Below are 20,571 nucleotides of genomic sequence, written 5' to 3' on the forward strand. Positions count from 1 at the left end.
AAGTGAAAAGTTAAGTGTTTCCATGAGGTAATTAGTTAAAAAATCCTCACAGAGCTCCAACCGCTATGCTGACTGCAGAGCGGAAAAAAGAAGACTGAGGGAGACACCTGTGGCTCACAGGGATAATTGCAGGCTGGGCATGCTCAGTGCACCCAGTGTGCCAGTGTCAGTCAAAGCTTGTTGAAACTTTGACAGAAAAGTTTTCCGTACAGGGCTCCATCCTGATGATGTCACCCATTTGTGAGGACTACCATCCTGCTTGTCCTGTGAGAAACAGTATTACATAGCAAAGTTCCTGAAAAAAAAAATAATTATTTTCAGAAAAAACCAAGGTTATCTATTTGAATGTTTATGTACATCTCTGGATAATTCTTAAGTTGATCTAATAAAAGATATCACAACCTGCAAAACACATGAACAAAGATCAACTGAACTGGAAATGCTTTAGAAGTAATGGAGTCAACTGTTCATAATAGGCTACTATTTCAGTTATGAATTACAGGAGGCAGGGCCAGATTTAAGATGACAGTACCTATAGGCAAAGGACTTAAGGCAAGGGGTTCTCTTCTTTTCCTCCCTGTAGACATCAGACGCACCGGGGGGAGTCCCAGTTTTTGGGCCACTTCAGAATGTGGCCTATGTTCAGGGCCAGTGGGAGCATTAGGCAGTTGCTGAAGAGCAGGCCCTTGCACCAGCACTGCCTTTGTTACCTCTGCCTAAATCTGGTCATGCTAGCAGGAATGTCTCCAAGGCAAAAGGATACTTTCATCAACTTATGATTTACATTGTACTTTCCATCCAGAACTCTCCCACACTGTTCAAGCTAGAGAAGGAGTTGACAACCTCGGTTCTCAAGAGCCACAAACAGGTCTGGTTTTCTCATATGCATGAGATATAGTTGCATACAATGGAAGCAACACATGCAACTATATCTCATGCATATTCATTGTAGATATCCTGAAAAACATCCATTTGTGGTACTTGAGAACCAGAGTTGCTTATCCCTGAGGTACTAAAATTCAGCATACTATGCTGAAATAGCAGGAACCATCCAACCCCTCCATTTTTTTTTCCAGATAGCTACTTAGTTTTAGGAAAAAACAGCAAAATAATATTTTACAACTCTAATGCTTTTTGCCACAGAGGCAGCAACAGCAGTTGTGAAACTGATAATCTAATCTGCACCTCTCTCAAAAATGTGCCCATGTCATAGTTCTGGTTCCTTCTACTTAATTTCAAGACTGTAGCAGTTACCAACTGTGCAACAAGGGCATTCGTACATTGCAAACAAATATAGGCAGTAGAGCCAGTTTCTGAAATGTGTGACCCTATGTGATTGCACAGGGAGCCATGCTTAAGGGAGCGTCACTGGAGACTCCCTCCATCCAGCTCCCTTCCATGTGGTCTGCAAGCAGAAGATACAGCTTTTAACTGTGGAGGTAGCAGGGAGAACGGGAGGCAAGAAAGAGACGAGAAAATGCTGCTGGGCAAGAAAGAGGAAAAAGAGGGGGATGTTCAGTATTGTGGGCAGGGAAATACTGCTGCTGGGCAGAGGATGAGGGGAAATACTGGGGAAGGAGGGAAGAGATGGGCATACTGAGCTAGAGCCACTGTCACTGCTGAAGAAGGGAGTATTGTGCCACAGCTGATGCTAAGGGATAGAAGGAGCCAATTTCTATTTATTCTTTATTCCATTTTCATTCAAAAACAATTTTCAGACAAAAATATACCGTAAGTAATAGTGATACAATAAAATTAACTCATAATAAAATAATACATTTACATATACAAAATTTTGTATCTCAAATTACACCCAATAATTGGGAGGAAAAAGCAAATATTTAATCCATATCATAATCAGAATCAAGAGAAGAGAGAGCAATTTATTTACTTATTGACCATCTAAATTTCCACCTTCTGTATTTTTATCTTGTAAGAACGTCTCCAAATGTAATGGGTCAGTAAAACTAAATCTATTTCCCTGAAATGTAACATAACATATACTAGGATATTTTAGGAAAAAACTAGCACCAATTGCTAGCAATTTACTTTTCAGGGAAAGGAAATGTCTCCTTTTAGCCTGAGTGGCTCTAGAGACATCAGGAACTATATATATTTTCTGACCACAAAAAACTAAGATCTTTATGTTTAAGAAAATCCTTAAACAACCTGTCTTTGTCAGACTCCAACTGCAAGGATACAAATAGGGTTGCTCTTTTCTGAATAAGATCTATAGATTCCTCTAAAAACGTTGAGACTCCTATAGTTGAAGTCTCCGTTTTCTCCCCTCTCTGTTCCCCTACTTTATCCAGAAAATAAAAGATCTTAGAAACTAAAGGAAGATCTTTATCTTCATATTGTAGTATATCTCTCATATACTTTTTAAACATTTCCATTGGAGATAATAATCTAGTCTGAGGGAAATTATTTATCCGTAAATTTTTAAATCTCATATTTTCCAATTTTTCCATCTCCCTATGTACAGATAAACTATCTCTTATATGTGCTGTTTCTGTATCCTCCAATAACCTAATTTTAGAGGTTCCCTTCACTAATTCTTCCTTTAAACAGGATATACCTTGTTTTTGTTCACCTATTTGCATTTTATTAGAATTCACAATAACTGACAGTGACATATTCATTTGGGTAACATTTTCATTCATTTTTGCCATCATTTTCCAAATATCCTTTAATGTTACATCTTCAGGTGGATCAGTGGGCCATTGATATGGCTCTTTTGCCCCTCCTTCCGAATTATATAAAGTTTCCACATCACAAGAAACTGCACAGTCAGTCCTTGTAGGTAGACTAGCTGAATCTAATTGTAAAAACCCTTCTGGTAATGGTGGCAAAGGTTGAAGGGGAGATGATGGTCCAACGCCGGGGCTCAGAGAGGCTGAAAACTGACCTCCTGAGCTATCCCCTATTGGCGATTCACCACGTCTAAAGACGTGATTATCCATCGGGCCCGTAGGTGTTATAGGGGATATAGGAAAACTTTGACCTTTCTTTTCCTCCCCATATTATGGGTTACAAAAGAAATATACAAAAGCTTTCAATATCCAGACAGTGTTAGGACTCACCAGCAGATCTCCCGGGCTTCCGGTCTTCTCCGGGCTAAGCCGGGCAAAGCCGCGCACCCCTTTGGAGCGCGCGGCTTAGGCGCGCGGCTTAGGCGCGCGCCGGCGGCGGCCTTGCGCCGCAGTCCTGGTGATTATAAGGCCCGGCACTCAGTGACGTCACTGGCTCCGCCCTTCCAAAACGGGGCTCAGCTGTTTCCTCGGCGCAGCAGATGGAAAAGACAGATTCACAGTCCTGAAACACTGGGGACCTCTCCCTCTCTCCTCTACAGAGGTTCCCCAGTTGAAATGCCGCAGTCCTGGCGATTATAAGGCCCGGCACTCATCAGTGACGTCACTGGCTCCGCCCTTCCAAAACGGGGCTCAGCTGTTTCCTCGGCGCAGCAGATGGAAAAAGACCAATTCACAGTCCTGAAACACTGGAGATCCTCTCTCCTCTACAGAGGTTCCCCCCAATTTCTGTTTTCATACAGGGTACTTGTTAGCCTAGATGAGGGCCACTGAGGAAACAAAAGTAGTTTAGGAAAATTCAACACTCAGATTCAATTTCCTCACAGTGTTCTCCAAATTTTCATTTCTACAGTAAGTAGCATTTTTGTCTTGAACAAGGACTGTCTGAATCATGGAGAGTTGGCTAGTATTCTACATTCTGGTTTCTTGTAACCCGCCCCGAACTTTGGAGGGGCGGGATATAAATACTTATAAATAAATAAATAAATGCATGAAAGGTTGGCCACCTCTGCTCTAATCTATGACAATCTCAGGTGCGACAGGAAATCAAAAGATCCTAGGTATTTATTTATTTAGGCATTTTATATACATTCCAAAAGAAGATCAAAACGGTTTACATTATTAGGGCTCATATTCATGAATAACATTCATATGCTTTGAAGGTATAAAGGGCAGGGGATATTTTAATCCTTGTTTTAATTACTGGGTGTTATTTGAGGTGTATGCTACTTTGAAATAATGTATTGATGTTTGGGAAATTTAAAAAAATATGAATACGAGTTTTAAAAATTACTGGATGTTATTCTATTTGTTAGCTGTTTTTAAATATTCCTTTTATTAGTATAGTTTTACTATTATGATATTTTATATTCCTTTATTTTTTTATTTTACGTTTTCTGAGGAAAGGTGATATTTCTATTTTTCCACCATTACACTGCATATATAATCTGGCTTGTTGTGGTTTCCAGTTCAGTTTTTATCTGCATGTTTCTATTATATTTTATGGTTTCTTTATTCTGTAAATGATGAGGTTTGCCTGTGCACATGAGATCGAAGTAAGGTTTTCTGCTAACATGCAGTTTCTGTGTCGGGATCTATAGCAGCCTAGATTGTTCTGTTTTTCTAATAGGAGATGTATTGCGGTTTTAGGGTCTATGGTAGTGTAATATTTGTAGTATTGTCTTTTCATAGGTAGGTTTGTTACTGTTTGAGTACTGGCAGTTAGTGCTGTTTTCATATGGGCTGTTTTCTATGCTGAATTTCAGTTTACTGGTGGTTTTCTGAGGCCAAACCCACATCCAACATACATTACAAAACATCTAATGCCATATGGGTTCCAAGCATCTTTGTTTTCACAGGGTTTTCTGGTTGGCATCATAGCAGAGCTTGTAATTATAATATAAATTTTGTTATAATTGATCATTTTACTTCAACATATACTTTTTCATATAAAAATTGTTATTATGAATGCCCAGTTGTATGTGGGGAAGTCGGGGGAAGCCTAACACCCTTACACGAGCCCTGCTCTTCAGAAGCCAGCAAAAGTAGCATTAGTAGTGGAAGACAGTGTGGGGCCTGTGAGACAACATGCCCTCATAGGCCCCCCCAGTATTCCTGCCTTCACATGTGTTTCGGTGGTAGCAAGAAGCTCTACACAAGGAGGAATCAGGGCATTGTGAACTTGCACTGAATCACAGACCCTGTACCGACTCTCATTATGAGTGTACTACTTAGTGGGTCTCTACTAAGAAGACTATCATCACAGTAGGTAGAGGAGAATTATACCAAATGGTTTCAAGCTTTCACATATGGACCGATATGTTGGTTGCTTCCTGCTCCTATACAAGAGGGACACATCTAGAGAGGATGTGGATTTTCAATTTAATTTTTCTTTTCTTTCATTTTTGGGAAAGACGACTCTTGAGTCTTATGGGTCAAAACTTGGGTTTAGGAAGAGCAGTAGGATGTGGTATTCTTCCTTTTTATTTATTTTTTTTAAGAGCTTGCTTTGCTTATTTTTGTAAAGTTCTGCTGAAGGAAATTCTATCCACCCTTCCTTCTTTTAGTTTTGGATTTTTGGAAATGGGTTTTAATGTCACCTAAATTCCCCTTGCCAGAAGAATTTAGATTCTATCAGCTACAGTAGGTTCATCCAACCATGCATTTTAGGAGGAAGGGAGGAAGAAAGTAGAACAGTGGTACTCATCTAGAGTTAGCCACTTGACGTATCATCCAAATATTCATCAAGGGAACTATCACGGATACCATCCAAGTAACGTCGAGGGAACGGAAGAGGTTGAACAAACAAGCAAGTTTGCTTACCATAAACGGTGTTTCCGTAGATAGCAGGATGAATTAGCCATGCTGTCATGGGATCTGTCAATCAGGTCCGGGAAGTGGAGCTTTACCAAGCAGAGATTTAGATTTTAGCTCTCTGCGGCTGTGCGTGTGTTCCCGCGCAGGAAAGTAACAGATTCTCCTCAGTCTGTGATTAAGCTGTATTGTAGTCGAAAAGACAGTGACTGCCAGGGAGGAGGGTGGGTCAGCATGGCTAATTCATCTTGCTATCTACGGAAACACCGTTTACGGTAAGCAAACTTGCTTTTTCCCGTCGATAGCAGGGCTGAATTAGCCATGCTGTCATGGGAGTCCCAAGCTCCCGATCAAGTTGTTTATGCTATGTATGTTTGTACGTGATCATGAACAGTGTGGCAATCACTGTGTTCAAGAGGATAGAGAGTGGAAGATTGTGTGACCTATCTTCGCATCAGCGGCTGCTGATCAAGGCAGTAGTGCGATGTGAAGGTTATGGAGCGATGACCATGTAGCTGCCTTACAAATGTCTATGGGTTGTACATGTTTAAGGTGTGCCAAGGAGGCCGCCACTGCTCTAACTTGATAAGCTTTGGGAACAGAATGTAGCTGTAGCTTCTGTTTGTCGTAGCAAAATTTGATGCACTGTGCTATCCAGCTGGAGATGGTGCATTTAGCCACCGGTAGTCCAGGCGCCTTCGGATCAAAAGAGACAAAGAGTTGAGAAACTCGGGAGTCAGAGTTTGTTCTTTCTTTGTAGTATGCTAAAGCTCTAGTGTATGCAGTAATTTTTCCCTGTCATTTGTATGAGGTTTAGGGAAAAAGATGGGTAATTCTATGGTCTGATTGAGATGGAATTGAGAAACCACTTTTGGTAAGAAGGACGGGTGAGTTCGGAAAACCACCTTTTGGTGATGAAACTGTAAATACGGAGAATAATGGACCAAGGCCTGTAATTCACAGACTCTTCTTGCTGATGTTACTGCAACCAGTAACACCACCTTCCATGTGAGGTATTTAATATGTGCTGAGTCCATGGGCTCAAACGGGGGAAGCAAAAGCTGTTCAAGAACTATGTTGAGGTTCCATGGAACTGGAGGTTTGGAGATCGGAGGACGAAGGTGATTTAACCCCTTGATGAAACGAGATAGTAAGGGGTGATTGGAAATAGGAATATTATTAAGTGGTCTGTGATATGCCGCTATGGCACTGAGATGAACCCTAATGGATGATGTTGCAAGACCAGCTGTGTACAGTGTATGTAGATAATCCATGAGTAACTCAGGTGAACAGTCTAATGGTGGTACACCGTTAGAAGTGCACCAGGTTGAGTATCGTTTCCATTTATAGCTACAGTTTTTCCTTGTTGAGAGTTTCCTAGATTCTAACAAAATGGACTGTGCCGAAGTGGAAACTCCCTGTTCTGTTAAAAGGAGCCTCTCAATCTCCATGCTGTCAAATGGAGAGATGAGTGTTGCGGGTGTAGAAGCGTTCCATGATCTTGGAAGAGAAGATCTGGGCGATTTGGTAACTGAATTGGGTCCAAGATGGACAGTCGGAGAAGGAAACTGTACCATGGTTGCCTTGGCCAGGCTGGAGCTACAGCTGGAGTATCAGTTGAGCCTTGTCTGCTATGCACTTTTGAATTGTCCTTGTTATGAGTGGTATGGGAGGAAAGGCATACAGGAGGGCCTGTCGTCCACGGAATGAAGAAGGCATCCTGGGTGATCCTGAACTCACTTGGTCGTATTGAGCAGAATTTGGGAACCTGAGCGTTGATCTCTGTTGCAAATAGATCTATTGCAGGCATCCCCCCACTGAATGAAGATGTCTTGGTCTACCTCCGAATTGAGTGTCCATTCGTGAGGATGAAAGATGCGACTTAGCCTGTCTGCTCTTGTATTTGCTACTCCTGGTAGGTAAGTTGCTTGCAGATGTATGCAAAGTTGGTGAGCAGGTTAGAAGATTGTCAGGGTCTCCTTGCAAAGGGACCATGAACCGGACCCTCCTTGCTTGTTGATATAAAACATTACCACTGGATTGTCTGTGTAGATCATGACTCTGCGGCCCTTTAAGTGATCTTGAAACACTTGTAACACATTTCGAATTGCTCTGAGCTCCAATAAATTTATCTGTAGGGTCTGCTCGGAGATTGTCCATAACCCTTGGGTTTCGTAAATCTCAAGATGTGCTCCCCATCCCTTGCGAGACGCATATGTGGTTAAAACTGCATTGTGAGGAGGAGGACTGAACAATGCTCCTTTGGACAGGGTGGAGTCTAGGAGCCACCATGTTATGTCCTGTTTCATCTCGGAGGTCAACGATAACTTCTGTGTCAATGGTTGTGAGTGTTGTTTCCATTGACGTTTTAGTCCCCCCAATGCAGGCGTCTCATGTGTAGCCTGGTATTGGGAACCGTGAAAATAGCCGCTGCCATGTGGCTGAGAACGACCAAAATCTGTCTCGCCGACAGCCTTTGAGTGTTGTTCAACGAGTAGAGAAGTTGACGTAGTTGTGTTATTCTTTCTGTTGGGAGATATGCCCGGTTGCGAACGGTGTCCAGGCCTGCTCCTATAAACTGTAGTCTTTGTGTTGGTTGGAGATGTGATTTCTGAAAATTGATCACTATCCCTAATTCCTGTAAGCACTGTATCACTCGTCGAAGGTGATAGAGTAAGATGTCTGGGGTCAAGGCTATTATTAGCCAATTGTCCAGATATGGAAAGATGGTCATACCCTGTTGTTTGAGATGAGCCACCACCACAACCATGCATTTAGTGAAAACCCTGGGTGCAGCCGATAGTCCAAAGGGAAGAACCTTGTACTGGTAGTGTTGATGGCCGTAGCAAAAGCATAGGTAACGCCAAGAGGATGGATGGATTGGAATATGTGTGTAAGCATCCTTCAGATCGATATAACACATCCAGTCGTTGAGTTGAATCAGAGGTAGGATCGATTTCAACGATACCATCTTGAATTTCTCTTTGGTCAGGAATTTGTTCAATTCCCGTAGATCTAATATGGGGCGAAGGCCACCTGACATTTTGGGTATGAGGAAGTATGGGGACTAAAACCCTGTCTGTCGGGTTTTCGGGAAAATCCGTCGAATGGCCTGCTGTTTGCGAAGCAAAGCAATTTCCTCCCCCAGTTGTGGTTGGAAGCTTTGACTCTTTAGAGTGGAAAGGAGAGGTAGTATGGGTTTTGTGGTAAACTGGAGTTGGTAGCCATGTCGTACTATCTCTAAAACCCATTGATCGGTTGTTATTCTCTCCCAGGCTGCCAGGCAAGAATGAATTCTGCCAGGTGGTGCTTGATGTAGGGGTGGTGGCTGGGTTATTAAAAAGATGGCGTTGATTTTACTGCAGCAGCCGGTTGCTGTGTCTGCTGTCTTTGGTTACGTGGTTTACCCCTACATTGAGTTGGGTTGTGTTGCTGCGGCGGAGGACACTGGTAAGATGGATACGTCTGTGTACGAAAGGATTGATAAGACCTGTAAGGCCTACGGGCATAGAATTGTCTACGAGTAGATCCTACATAACGACGCATGGTTGAGTAGTGAGGTTGTGATGTTAAGGATTGGACTGCTAGAGCTTCCTCTTAATTTGCCGACTGTCTCTTGAAATCGTTCTCCGAACAGATTGTCTCCTGTACACGGGAGGTTCGTTAGTTTCTCGTGTAAATCTTCTCGTATCGTATTAGAACGTAACCATACCATTCTATGGGCTGCGATGGCTGTTGCAGATGCTCTAGAAGATGTTTCAAATCCCTCATATATTGATCACAGAAGATGTCGAGAACACTCCTCCATGTCATGAAGAGGCGGTGGTATCTGATCTGCCGTTGAGGAAAGTATACCTTTTGTGGCTTGTATGCACTCATATAGGTATTGTACCATGTAGAAATGATGGTGCATAATGCGGGCATTCAACACTGAGTTGTTGTACATCTTTCTGCAAAACTCATCTAAAAATCGGTTGTCTTTGCCTGGTGGATATGAGGTATGCAACTTTGCTTTTTTGTATCTTTGCATTGCAGACTCTACCACAATTGAAGTATGTGGTAATTGTGGCGTAGAGTAAGGCGATGTTTTCCGCATGCAAAATGTTATATCCGTTTTCTTTGAAACCGCTGACAGAGAGTAAGGTGTTGCCCAAGATTTCTGTAAGACAGTATGTAATAGTTCTTGTGGTGGGAGAGATGTTGGTTCTCCCGGAGCATCGAAAAACTTTAGGAGACCAAAGGTTTCTGATCTAGGGTCTGTCTCCTTTTGTACCTCCAAATGTAATATCGTGCCCAATTTTTCTAAAACTTTTGGGTATGTCAGGTCCTCTGGAGGGGAATACGGTTCATGCGGTTGTTCCTGCGGATCCGATGGGAATCCGGTAGATGACGCTGGGGATGTTTGCGGAGACAGAGAATCGATAGGTGTACCTTGCTGTTGAATCTATGAAATTGGTCGTTTTGCTATTGAGGATGCCGGAGGCTCCACCGACTTATCTAGAGGTATGTATACTGTGTTCCGGGGAACTCACAGATAGTTCATTAGACATCTTAAAGGATGATTGAAGAGTTTCATAAAACCCTGCCAACGATTGGGATAATTGAAAAAATGCCTCTTTTGTTTGAGGAGGCATTGTTGAACGACCAGATTGTTTTGATAACTCACATGCTTTAGGTTGCACCCGAGGAATTTGAGGGGAAGCACTTGGTACATCATACGTCTTCCCTATCTTGCCCTCTGTGGTCCTAACAGAATTATCTGAGGATGTAAATGCAGCAGAGGAAGTGATTTGTATTATGTCTCTACGAGATAAGGTGCTTGCACCTTATCTCGTGCGTGAGTTGACCTAGAAGTAGAAGGGTTCACTTCCCATGTGTCCCTCGTCTTCACAGCCTTTTGATGTGAGTGACGTGATTGCCTATGGTGAAGGCATCCTGTGTGGATTCCACTTCCCGATGGCGATCGTCTTATACGTTTTGATTTCACCTCTGTAGAATTAGAATCTGAAGAGGTGGAATGAGGTACATCTGGAGACTGATGTCTTCGTTTTAACCCATGTGGTATTGAATGATATGGGTGTTTGGACTGTTGTAGTCCACTGTGCTTCGATTTCTTTGCTGCCGTGTACTCCAATGCCTTCAGCGCCATGTGCGCCGATATTTTCTGTAGATTGTGCGCATATGGCGACTGGTGCGCATAAGTCTTCGGCGCCATTGTTTCCAGCGCCGAGCACGTAGATGTCTTCGGTGCCATGCGCGCAGACGTCTTGTGCGCCGATGTCGTTTTGGGTGCAGAAGGTTTATGCGCCGACAGTGATTTGGGCGCAGAAGGTACTTTGGACGCATAAGTTGTAGGCGCCGTTGTTTCCTGCACCGATCGCTGAGGCTCTCTCGGTCCTCTCGGATCCGGTGGCCTATGTTGTCTCGGCAAGTCCTTACCTCCAAGCCTGGAGGGTTGAGGATCCCACGACGACGCTTGTTTTTTCGATGGAGCCGTTGTTGTCGAGGGGCCAGGTGAAGAATGAATCTCCGATGGCTCCGAAAAACTGAAAAGTTCCCGTATCCTATAAGCCCACTGTTCTTGGGCTCTTGGGGACGTTCGGGCACAAAATTCACAATTTTGTAAATTGTGCTCTGGCCCCAGGCATCGGTAACATCGGTCATGGCTATCCATGACCGACATTACCTTGCCACAGGTACAGGGTTTGAACTCCGACTTTTTTGACATTTCTAATAAAAAAATAATAAATGCTGAGGAGAAGTCAGCCCCGCGTGCGATCACGCTCGCAGAAAGAACAGACTGAGGAGAATCTGTTACCTTCCTGCGCGGGAACACACGCGCAGCCGCAGAGAGCTAAAATCTAAATCTCTGCTTGGTAAAGCTCCGCCTCCCGGACCTGATTGACAGATCCCATGACAGCATGGCTAATTCAGCCCTGCTATCAACGGGAAAAGTAAGTTTACTCAGACATCTTATTTAAGGTATGAGAAACGGAACTTTGAATTGTGTCATCTAGACAAATTCAAGTATTCTATCCATCATTTTGGGAGGAAGCTCCGAAACTGCCCCCAAAAGCAAGATGGGATATATGGGGGGGGGGGGGGGGGGGGGAAGTCAGATAATGCCATCTTTACAGTCACAGATTTATTGGAAGATGACCATATAATGGACTATATTGAATAAGGACTTGTACATAGAGTTGCTTACCTGTAACAGGTGTTCTCCGAGGACAGCAGGATGTTAGTCCTCACAGATGGAGCCCGATGTGGAAAACTTCAAAATTTCTAGAAACTTTGACTAGGCACATTCAGTATGCCCAGGATGCCCTATACCACGCGTCCAGTCTTGTAACAGAATTATGATAAAAATAAAAAATAGGAGAAATCCAACTCCACAGATTGGCTGGCGTGTTTCGTGAGGACTAACATCTTGCTGTCCTCAGAGAACACCTGTTACAGGTAAGCAACTTTGCTTTCTCCAACGCAAGCAGGATGGTAATCTTCACATATTGGTGAATCCCTAGCTACAGGCTGCTCCCCAACACAAAAGGAGACCAACAGACACCTAACCAGGTGCCAATGGGCACAACACCGGTAATGTTGGTAATAGAGGGGTAGACAGTCCTTCTAACCATCCCCCCAGTCAGAACAGCAAGACTGACCCAAGTTAGAGAGCGGGCCCTATCCCTAGCTGGACCAATTCTGGGAACACAATGCCCCTGGAAATTAGACTACAGAGAGATTTAAAACTCTTCAAAAAATGTTTAAAACCCTGGCTTTTTAAAAAAGCTTTTTACAGTGAAAACGGAGAATAAGAGATAAAATAAAAATTATGACAGGCAACGTAACATCAACACACAGCTCAAAGTCACACAATGCATACCTGCATATTTTATTTTATCTCATACGTAAATTTTAACGATAAACAGAGAGTATAAAGTACTATACTTATATGTTACCCTATTAATCATACATAGGGATAAGATCCATGTCAACTTTCATATAGATTATATTATTGAAACATGTTACCGAAACTATTTTGGTACCTTGTAAGATAGCATTTCCCAAAACTGAACATTAGAGATATGTGCCTCTATGTAAACCTTTGTGATGGTGCACTACCAAACGACAGTATAGAAAAGATTTTAAATAAATAAATAAATAAATAAAAATAATGGGCCTTAGGTTGGGGAGAGTTGGGTTCAACACCTCAAACAAGTTCTGGAGAACAGACTGGCCAAACATACTGTTGCGTCGGCCATCCCTATCCAGATAGTATTGTGATGTGAATGTGTGGAGAGAACTCCATGTCGCAGCCTTGCAGATCTCCTCCATGGGAACTGCTCGCAAGTGGCCACCATCGCTGCCTTGGCTGACAGAATGAGCATAGACACCAACGCTGCCTGGGCATAACAGAAGGAGATGCAATCTGCTAGCCAATGTATAGTGTCTATTTGGCAATGGCAATGCCCAACCTATTCATATCAAAAGAAACAAAACGTTTGGTGGACTGTCTATGGGCTCCTGTCCACTCCAGATAGAAGGCTAAGGCTCGCTTTCAGTCCATATTGTGCAGTGCTCGTTCGCCTTAGTGTGAATGGGGCCTGGGAAAGAAAACTGGCAGAACAATTGACTGATTAAGAAGGAAATCTGTCACCAGCTTAGGCAGGAACTTAGGGTGTGTACACAAGATAATCCTGTCATGATAAAATTTCGTGTAAGTAAATAAGTCACTAAGACCTGGAGCTCGCTGACTCTGCACTCTGAACATATAGAAAGACATGGTTTAATGGAACAAAGTCAGCATGGCTTTACCCAAAGCAAGTCTTGCCTCACAAATCTGCTTCACTTTTTTGAAGGAGTTAATAAACATGTGGACAAAGGTGAACCGATAGATGTAGTATACTTGGATTTTCAGAAGGCGTTTGACAAAGTTCCTCATAAGAGGTTTCTAGGAAAAGTAAAAAGTCATGGGATAGGTGGCGATGTCCTTTCATGGATTGCAAACTGGCTAAAAGACAGGAAACAGAGAGTAGGATTAAATGGGCAATTTTCTCAGTGGAAGGGAGTGGACAGTGGAGTGCCTCAGGGATCTGTATTGGGACCCTTACTGTTCAATATATTTATAAATGATCTGGAAAGAAATACGACGAGTGAGATAATCAGATTTGCAGATGACACAAAATTGTTCAGAGTAGTTAAATCACAAGCAGATTGTGATAAATTGCAGGAAGACCTTGTGAGACTGGAAAATTGGGCATCCAAATGGCAGATGAAATTTAATGTGGATAAGTGCAAGGTGATGCATATAGGGAAAAATAACCCATGCTATAATTACACAATGTTGGGTTCCATATTAGGTGCTACAACCCAAGAAAGAGATCTAGGTGTCATAGTGGATAACACATTAAAATCGTCGGTGCAGTGTGCTGCGGCAGTCAAAAAAGCAAACAGAATGTTGGGAATTATTAGAAAAGGAATGGTGAATAAAACGGAAAATGTCATAATGCCTCTGTATTGTTCCATGGTGAGACCGCACCTTGAATACTGTGTACAATTCTGGTCGCCGCATCTCAAAAAAGATATAATTGCGATGGAGAAGGTACAGAGAAGGGCTACCAAAATGATAAGGGGAATGGAACAGCTCCCTTATGAGGAAATACTAAAGAGGTTAGGTCTTTTCAGCTTGGAGAAGAGACGGCTGAGGGGGGATATGATAGAGGTGTTTAAAATCATGAGAGGTCTAGAACGGGTAGATGTGAATCGGTTATTTACTCTTTCGGATAATAGAAAGACTAGGGGGCACTCCATCAAGTTAGCATGTGGCACATTTAAAACTAATCGGAGAAAGTTCTTTTTTACTCAATGCACAATTAAACTCTGGAATTTGTTGCCAGAGGATGTGGTTAGTGCAGTTAGTATAGCTGTGTTTAAAAAAGGATTGCATACGTTCTTGGAGGAGAAGTCCATTACCTGTTATTAAGTTCACTTAAGAGAATAGCCACTGCCATTAGCAATGGTAACATGGAATAGACTTAGTTTTTGGGTACTTGCCAGGTTCTTATGGCCTGGATTGGCCACTGTTGGAAACAGGATGCTGGGCTTGATGGACCCTTGGTCTGACCCAGTATGGCATGTTCTTATGTTGTAACCGCCACCAAAAATACGACTTCCAGGTCAGTTATTTCAGGTCACAGGTGCCCAGTGACTGAAAAGGGGCTTTCAACAGTTGAGCTAACATAAGAACATAAGAAATTGCCATGCTGGGTCAGACCAAGGGTCCATCAATCCCAGCATCCTGTTTCCAACAGAGGCCAAAACCAGGCCACAAGAACCTGGCAATTACCCAAACACTAAGAAGATCCCATGCTACTGATGCAATTAATAGCAGTGGCTATTCCCTAAGTAAACTTGATTAACAGCCATTAATGGACTTCTACTCCAAGAACTTATCCAAATCTTTTTTGAACCCAGCTACACTAACTGCACTAACCACATCCTCTGGCAACAAATTCCAGAGCTTTATTGTACGTTGAGTGAAAAAGAATTTTCTCCGATTAGTTTTAAATGTGCTATTTGCTAACTTCATGGAATGCCCCCTAGTCCTTCTATTATTCGAAAGTGGGGCTGGGTTTACAGTCTGACCTGGACAGGGAGCAAAACAGAGGAACCTTCCTGTTGCAGGGGAACATGAACAGGTTTACGTCTTCCCCCCCAGGCAGAGGATGCAGACATCATGAGGATAAGTGATTGACATGGTCCTCAGGCACTGGGGGCATCAACGGAAACTGGACCATGACAGGGCAAAATCAAAGGGGAAAAGACAAAATGATGGCAGTGGGCTTCGATGGCTGGCAGGCACCGAGGCATCGCCTCCAAGGGGGGGAACAGACTGTGAAAAGAAACTTACCCATATGCCAAAAACCCTGGCTGGGAACCCTATAGGGAGGCACCAAGAGGGACCTGGTGATGGACCTTCAGAAAAGATTGTGAAAAAAAACACAAAAACGTTTTCCACAAGGCAAAAGCCAAGTTATCTGAGCTCAAACTGCGAGGCTCAGAGCTTTGCAGAAAAAAAGAATGAAGAAGGACCACATGTGGACGAGTGGTATAGGGGCATGCTGAACATGCTCAGTGTGCCTAGTCAGTGTGTGTTTTTCTGTGAGAGAGCGTGCCTGTGCAGGTGTCTGAGATACAGTGCCTGTATATATGTGTATAAAAGGGGTTAAAGTTTATGCACTCTCCTCCAATCCAGGACAATCTCAGGATGATTCGAATTCTAATGTTCACAGGTATGGCGCACGAGAGATTTTTTTTCTCCTTGTTAGTTTTTATTATTAAATGTGATGTCTGTTATTTTGAAATATTTTATTAGTGTTTGGTAATTCTATTCATCAGCTCTTTTGATATGTATATTTTTTAGTATGGTTTCACAATTCTTTTTTTTTTTTTTTTGGTTTCACAATTCTGATTGATTTATATTTCTTGACTGTATTGTTTTGAGGAATAGTGATGTTCTGCTTTTTCATTATTGCACTGCATAAAAAATCTGGCTTGTTGTGGTTTCCAGTTCAGTTTCTGTCTGCATATGTGTGTGTGAGAGAGAGGAAACGTGTGTGAGTGAGAGATAGAGGAAGTGTGTCTGTGTTGTGAAAGAGACACAGGAAGTGCGTGGGTATCTCACACACACACTTCCTCTATCTCTCTTTCTCTCTCTCTCACACACACACACATTCCCTCTGTCTCTCACCAAGCGTGTATGTGTGTATGTGAGAGAAAGGGAGCATATTATGTGTTAAAGTGTGCGTGTGTGTCCCCAGTCTATGACAATAGGAAAATTGGTTCTTACCTGCTAATTTTCGTTCCAGTATTACCACAGACCAGTGGGTTATGCATCCCTACCAGCAAATGGCAGCAGAGAGAAAACTTTGATTCTGTGCCCTATAATTGAGAGTGCCAGCCCCTCAATATTAATCTGTATCCAAGCTTAGATCAAGGAATTTTAACTTACAGGGCGAACAAAACCCCAGCCTGGATACCCTGAAATGGAACTAGACCACTAAGGTCCTCAAAAAATGTTCAGCGATTATATAAAGCATTGCCTTAACGAACTTGGTTTCTTAAATGTCAACACTTCAGAGCGCAAGCCAGACACCAGAAAATCAGTCTTTCGGTAATACTACCAGGGCGGGCCTCTGGACTGATCTGTGGTATTACAGGAACGAAAATTAGCAGGTAAGAACCAATTTTCCTTTCCTGAACATACCCAGATAAGTCCAGACCAGTGGGATGTACCCAAGCACCCCTACACCAGGCGGGAACCCGAAAGACCCACTCTCAGCACATTTTCACCAGAAGTAGGAGGCTCAGGCGCCCGAACATCCAAATGGTAATGCTTGGTGAAAGTATGAAGAGAGGACCACACTGCGGCCCTACAAATCTCTTGGGGAGAAACCAATTGGCATTCCGCCCACGAAGTTGCTTGAGCTCTCATAGAATGCGCCGTCAGGCCCGAAGGTACCAGACAACCCTTGATAATGTAAACCGCGGAGATAGCTTCTTTCAACCAACGGGCTAAAGTAGTCAGACACATTTTCCCCTTTCTTGGATCCACCAAAGGCCACAAAGAGAAGATCCGAATGCTGGAAGAAGTTAGTGACCTTGAGGGTAACGTAAGAGAACTTGCCTCACATCCAAAAAGTGGAGCTCTTTCCCCATCGTCGGGGCCCGAGACCACGCTAGAAATCCTGGTAATTCCACTGTCTGATTAACATGAAAGTCTGAAACTACTTTTGGCAAGAAGGATGGGCCCACATTGTCATCATTGATTCGTAAAAGCAGATTGTGACATGAGAGAGCTTGGAGTTCTAAAATTCTCCTTGCCAAGCAAATCACCTCCAGAAAAAATATTTAGTGTCAGAGTTTTCAGAGAAACCCAATTAAAGGGTTCACAGGGGTCCTCACATATAGCCTGTAAGACCAAATTGAGACTCCATTCTGGACACAGTTTACGAAGAGGGGGCTTCAAATGCTTCACCCCTTTCAAAAACGGAGGACATCAGGGTGAGAGGCCAAATTCTCCCCCTGTAATTTACCTCTGAGACAGCCTAGGGCCAATACTTGAACCCAAAGGGAGTTAAACACAAGACCCTTGGTTAACCCCTGCTGCAAAAAGGCCAAAATCTGAGGCACAGATGTGACAAGGGAATCCCAGAATTCAAACACCTTCCAGACTCTGGCATAGGCCATGGAAGCGGCAGACCTTCTGGATTGGAGAAGGTTAGAAATCATCTGCTCCGAATATCTCCTCATGCGCACGCGGCACCTCTCAAAAGCCAAGCCGCAAGATAGAAGCGATCCTTCCAATCCGAAAAGATGGGACCTTGGTGCAGGAGATCCTGCAAATGAACTAGCGGAAGGGGTCCATCCACCGACAGATGCATCAGATCTGTGAACCACGGACAACTTGGCCACTCCGGCGCCACAAGAACCACCAACCTGGGATGTGCCTCTATGCGCCTGAGAACGCAACCTATGAGCAGCCACAATGGAAACAGAGGAGAACTCCCGTTGACCACGAGCATACCAGAGCATCCAGCCCTACCGAGCCTCTCGCATCTGCGACTGAAGAATCTCGTGGTCTTCATGTTGATTGCAGTCGCCATGAGATCCAACTGAGGCGTCCCCCACCGAGCACAAATGTGGTTCCATGCGTCCTGGGACAATGCCCATTCTCCTGGATCCAGCTGCTGACGACTTAAGAAGTTGGCCTGAACGTTGTCTACTCCTGCCACATGAGAGGCCACAATCCCCTAGAGGTGGCTCTCCGCCCACATGAAAAGGAACTGAGCTTCCCGAACCACGGCCCGGCTCTTGGTGCCTCCCTGGCAATTGACATAAGCCACTGCTGTTGCATTGTCCAAGAAAATCCTTACCATTCGTCCCTGGACCAGGAGGAGAAAATGAGCAAGAGCTCTGCGCACCGCTCTTGTTTCCAGGCAATTTATAGACCAGGTTTGTTCCATTGCTGACCACAGGCCTTGAGCCGAATGACCCAGGCACACTGCTCCCTAGCCCGTAAGACTGGCATCCGTTGTTACTACCACCCAATCTGGAACTTTGAGGAGCATGCCCTTTTGCAGATTGGCCTTTGTTAGCCACCACGCCAAGCGGTTCTGGCTTCCTTCAGCAGGGGCAATGGAATGTAAAACTGTTCCGAAACTGGGTTCCAGCGGGACAACAGGTCCCTTTGCAAGGGACGCATATGAGCGAAAGCCCAAGGGACCAGTTCCAGGGTCGATGCCATGGACCCCAGGACTTGCAAGTAGTCCCAGACCTTTGGAACTGGAAGGCGAAGCAGTCGACGAACTTGGCCCTGCAACTTTAACATCCGCCCCCAGATAGTCCAGCGACCGGGATGGAGTCAGGTGACTCTTTGCCACGTTGTTCACCCAACCTAAGGTCTGCAGGACCTGCATCACCCAGTGTATTGAACGCGAACACTCCTCCTCTGTCTTGGCATGGATAAGCCAGTCGTCCAGGTATGGATGCACCAAAATTCCATCCCTCCGCAAGAACGCTGCTACAACAATCATGACCTTCGTGAAAGTGCGAGGAGCCATGGCCAAACCGAACGGGAGAGCCCGGAACTGGAAATGGTGTCCGAGCACCTTGAACCTGAGGAATCTTTGATGATCCTCTCGAATGGGAATGTGTAAGTACGCCTTCGTGAAATCCAAGGATGCCTGGAACTCCCCTTTGCGGACTGCGGCAATCACTGTGCGCAGAGTTTCCATCCGAAACCTGGGAACGCGTAAACTCCAGTTCAACTTTTGCAGGTCTAGAATGGGATGGAACGTGCCCTCTCTCTTTGGGACCACAAAGTAAATGGAGTACCCTTCGCGACCTCTCTTGCCCGGGGGCACCGGGACAATGGCTTCCAATGAGAGTAATCTTCAAAGCATTTCCTGTACCGCCTCCCATTTGTTTTGGGGAAATGAAGTGCGACTTCAGAAAGGACTCCTTGAGAGGCTGAGAAAATTCTAAGGCGTAGCCATGACGAACAACCTCCAGAACCCACTGGTTGGAGGTGATCCTAACCCACTCCTCGTAAAAACAAGGGAGCCCCCTTCCCGGGATAAAATCTGTGCGCCTCACTAAAGTGGGGGTGAGTCGCAAAGGATCTTCTTGAGCCCTTCCTATCTTCAAGTAACCTGTTCCCCTTGTTCTCCCCAAGGGACTTTATAAGCTGATCAAGATCCTCCCCGAAGAGAAGCTTTCCCTTAAAGGGTTACACAACTGAGTCATAAAAACATAAGAACATGCCATACTGGGTCAGACCAAGGGTCCATCAAGCCCAGCATCCTGTTTTCAACAGAGGCTAATCCAGGCCACAAGAACCTGGCAATTACCCAAAAACTAAGTCTATTCCATGTTACCGTTGCTAGTAATAGCGGTGGTTATTATCTAAGTCAACTTAATTAATAGCAGGTAATGGACTTCTCCTCCAAGAACTTATCTAATCCTTTTTTAAACATAGCTATACTAACTGCACTAACCACATCTTCTGCCAACAAATTCCAGAGTTTAATTGTTCGTTGAATGAAAAAGAACTTTCTCCGATTAGTTTTAAATGTGCCACCTAGTCTTTCTATTATCCGAAAGAGTAAAAAACAGATTCACATCTACCCGATCTAGACCTCTCATGATTTTAAACACCTCTATCATATCCCCCCTCAGCCGTCTCTTCTCCAAGCTGAAAAGTCCTAACCTCTTTAGTCTTTCCTCATAGGGGAGCTGTTCCATTCCCTTTATCATTTTGGTTGTCCTGCTCTGTACCTTCTCCATCGCAATATCATCTTTTTTGAGATGCGGCGACCAGAATTGTATACAGTATTCAAGGTGCGGTCAAATCATGGAGCGATACAGAGGCATTATGACATTTTCC

General features: G+C 43.9%; 1 protein-coding gene across 5 annotated transcripts in view; it reads right to left on the reverse strand.

Moving 5' to 3' along the window:
* HENMT1 (HEN methyltransferase 1) overlaps positions 1 to 20,571 on the reverse strand; it is a 117,777-nt gene that overhangs the window by 54,785 nt on the left and 42,421 nt on the right. Inside the window, exon 2 of one of the 5 annotated variants that reach the window (XM_029617595.1) lies at positions 3,084 to 3,580. The exons of the other annotated variants lie outside the window; for them this stretch is intronic. The gene's annotated coding sequence lies outside the window, so the exon portion shown is untranslated. The remainder of the gene's footprint in view (positions 1 to 3,083; positions 3,581 to 20,571) is intronic. 5 annotated transcript variants of the gene reach the window in all.

The sequence above is a fragment of the Rhinatrema bivittatum genome, chromosome 10 (genome assembly GCF_901001135.1).
Source record: "Rhinatrema bivittatum chromosome 10, aRhiBiv1.1, whole genome shotgun sequence".
In the NCBI taxonomy this organism is placed as follows: domain Eukaryota; kingdom Metazoa; phylum Chordata; class Amphibia; order Gymnophiona; family Rhinatrematidae; genus Rhinatrema; species Rhinatrema bivittatum.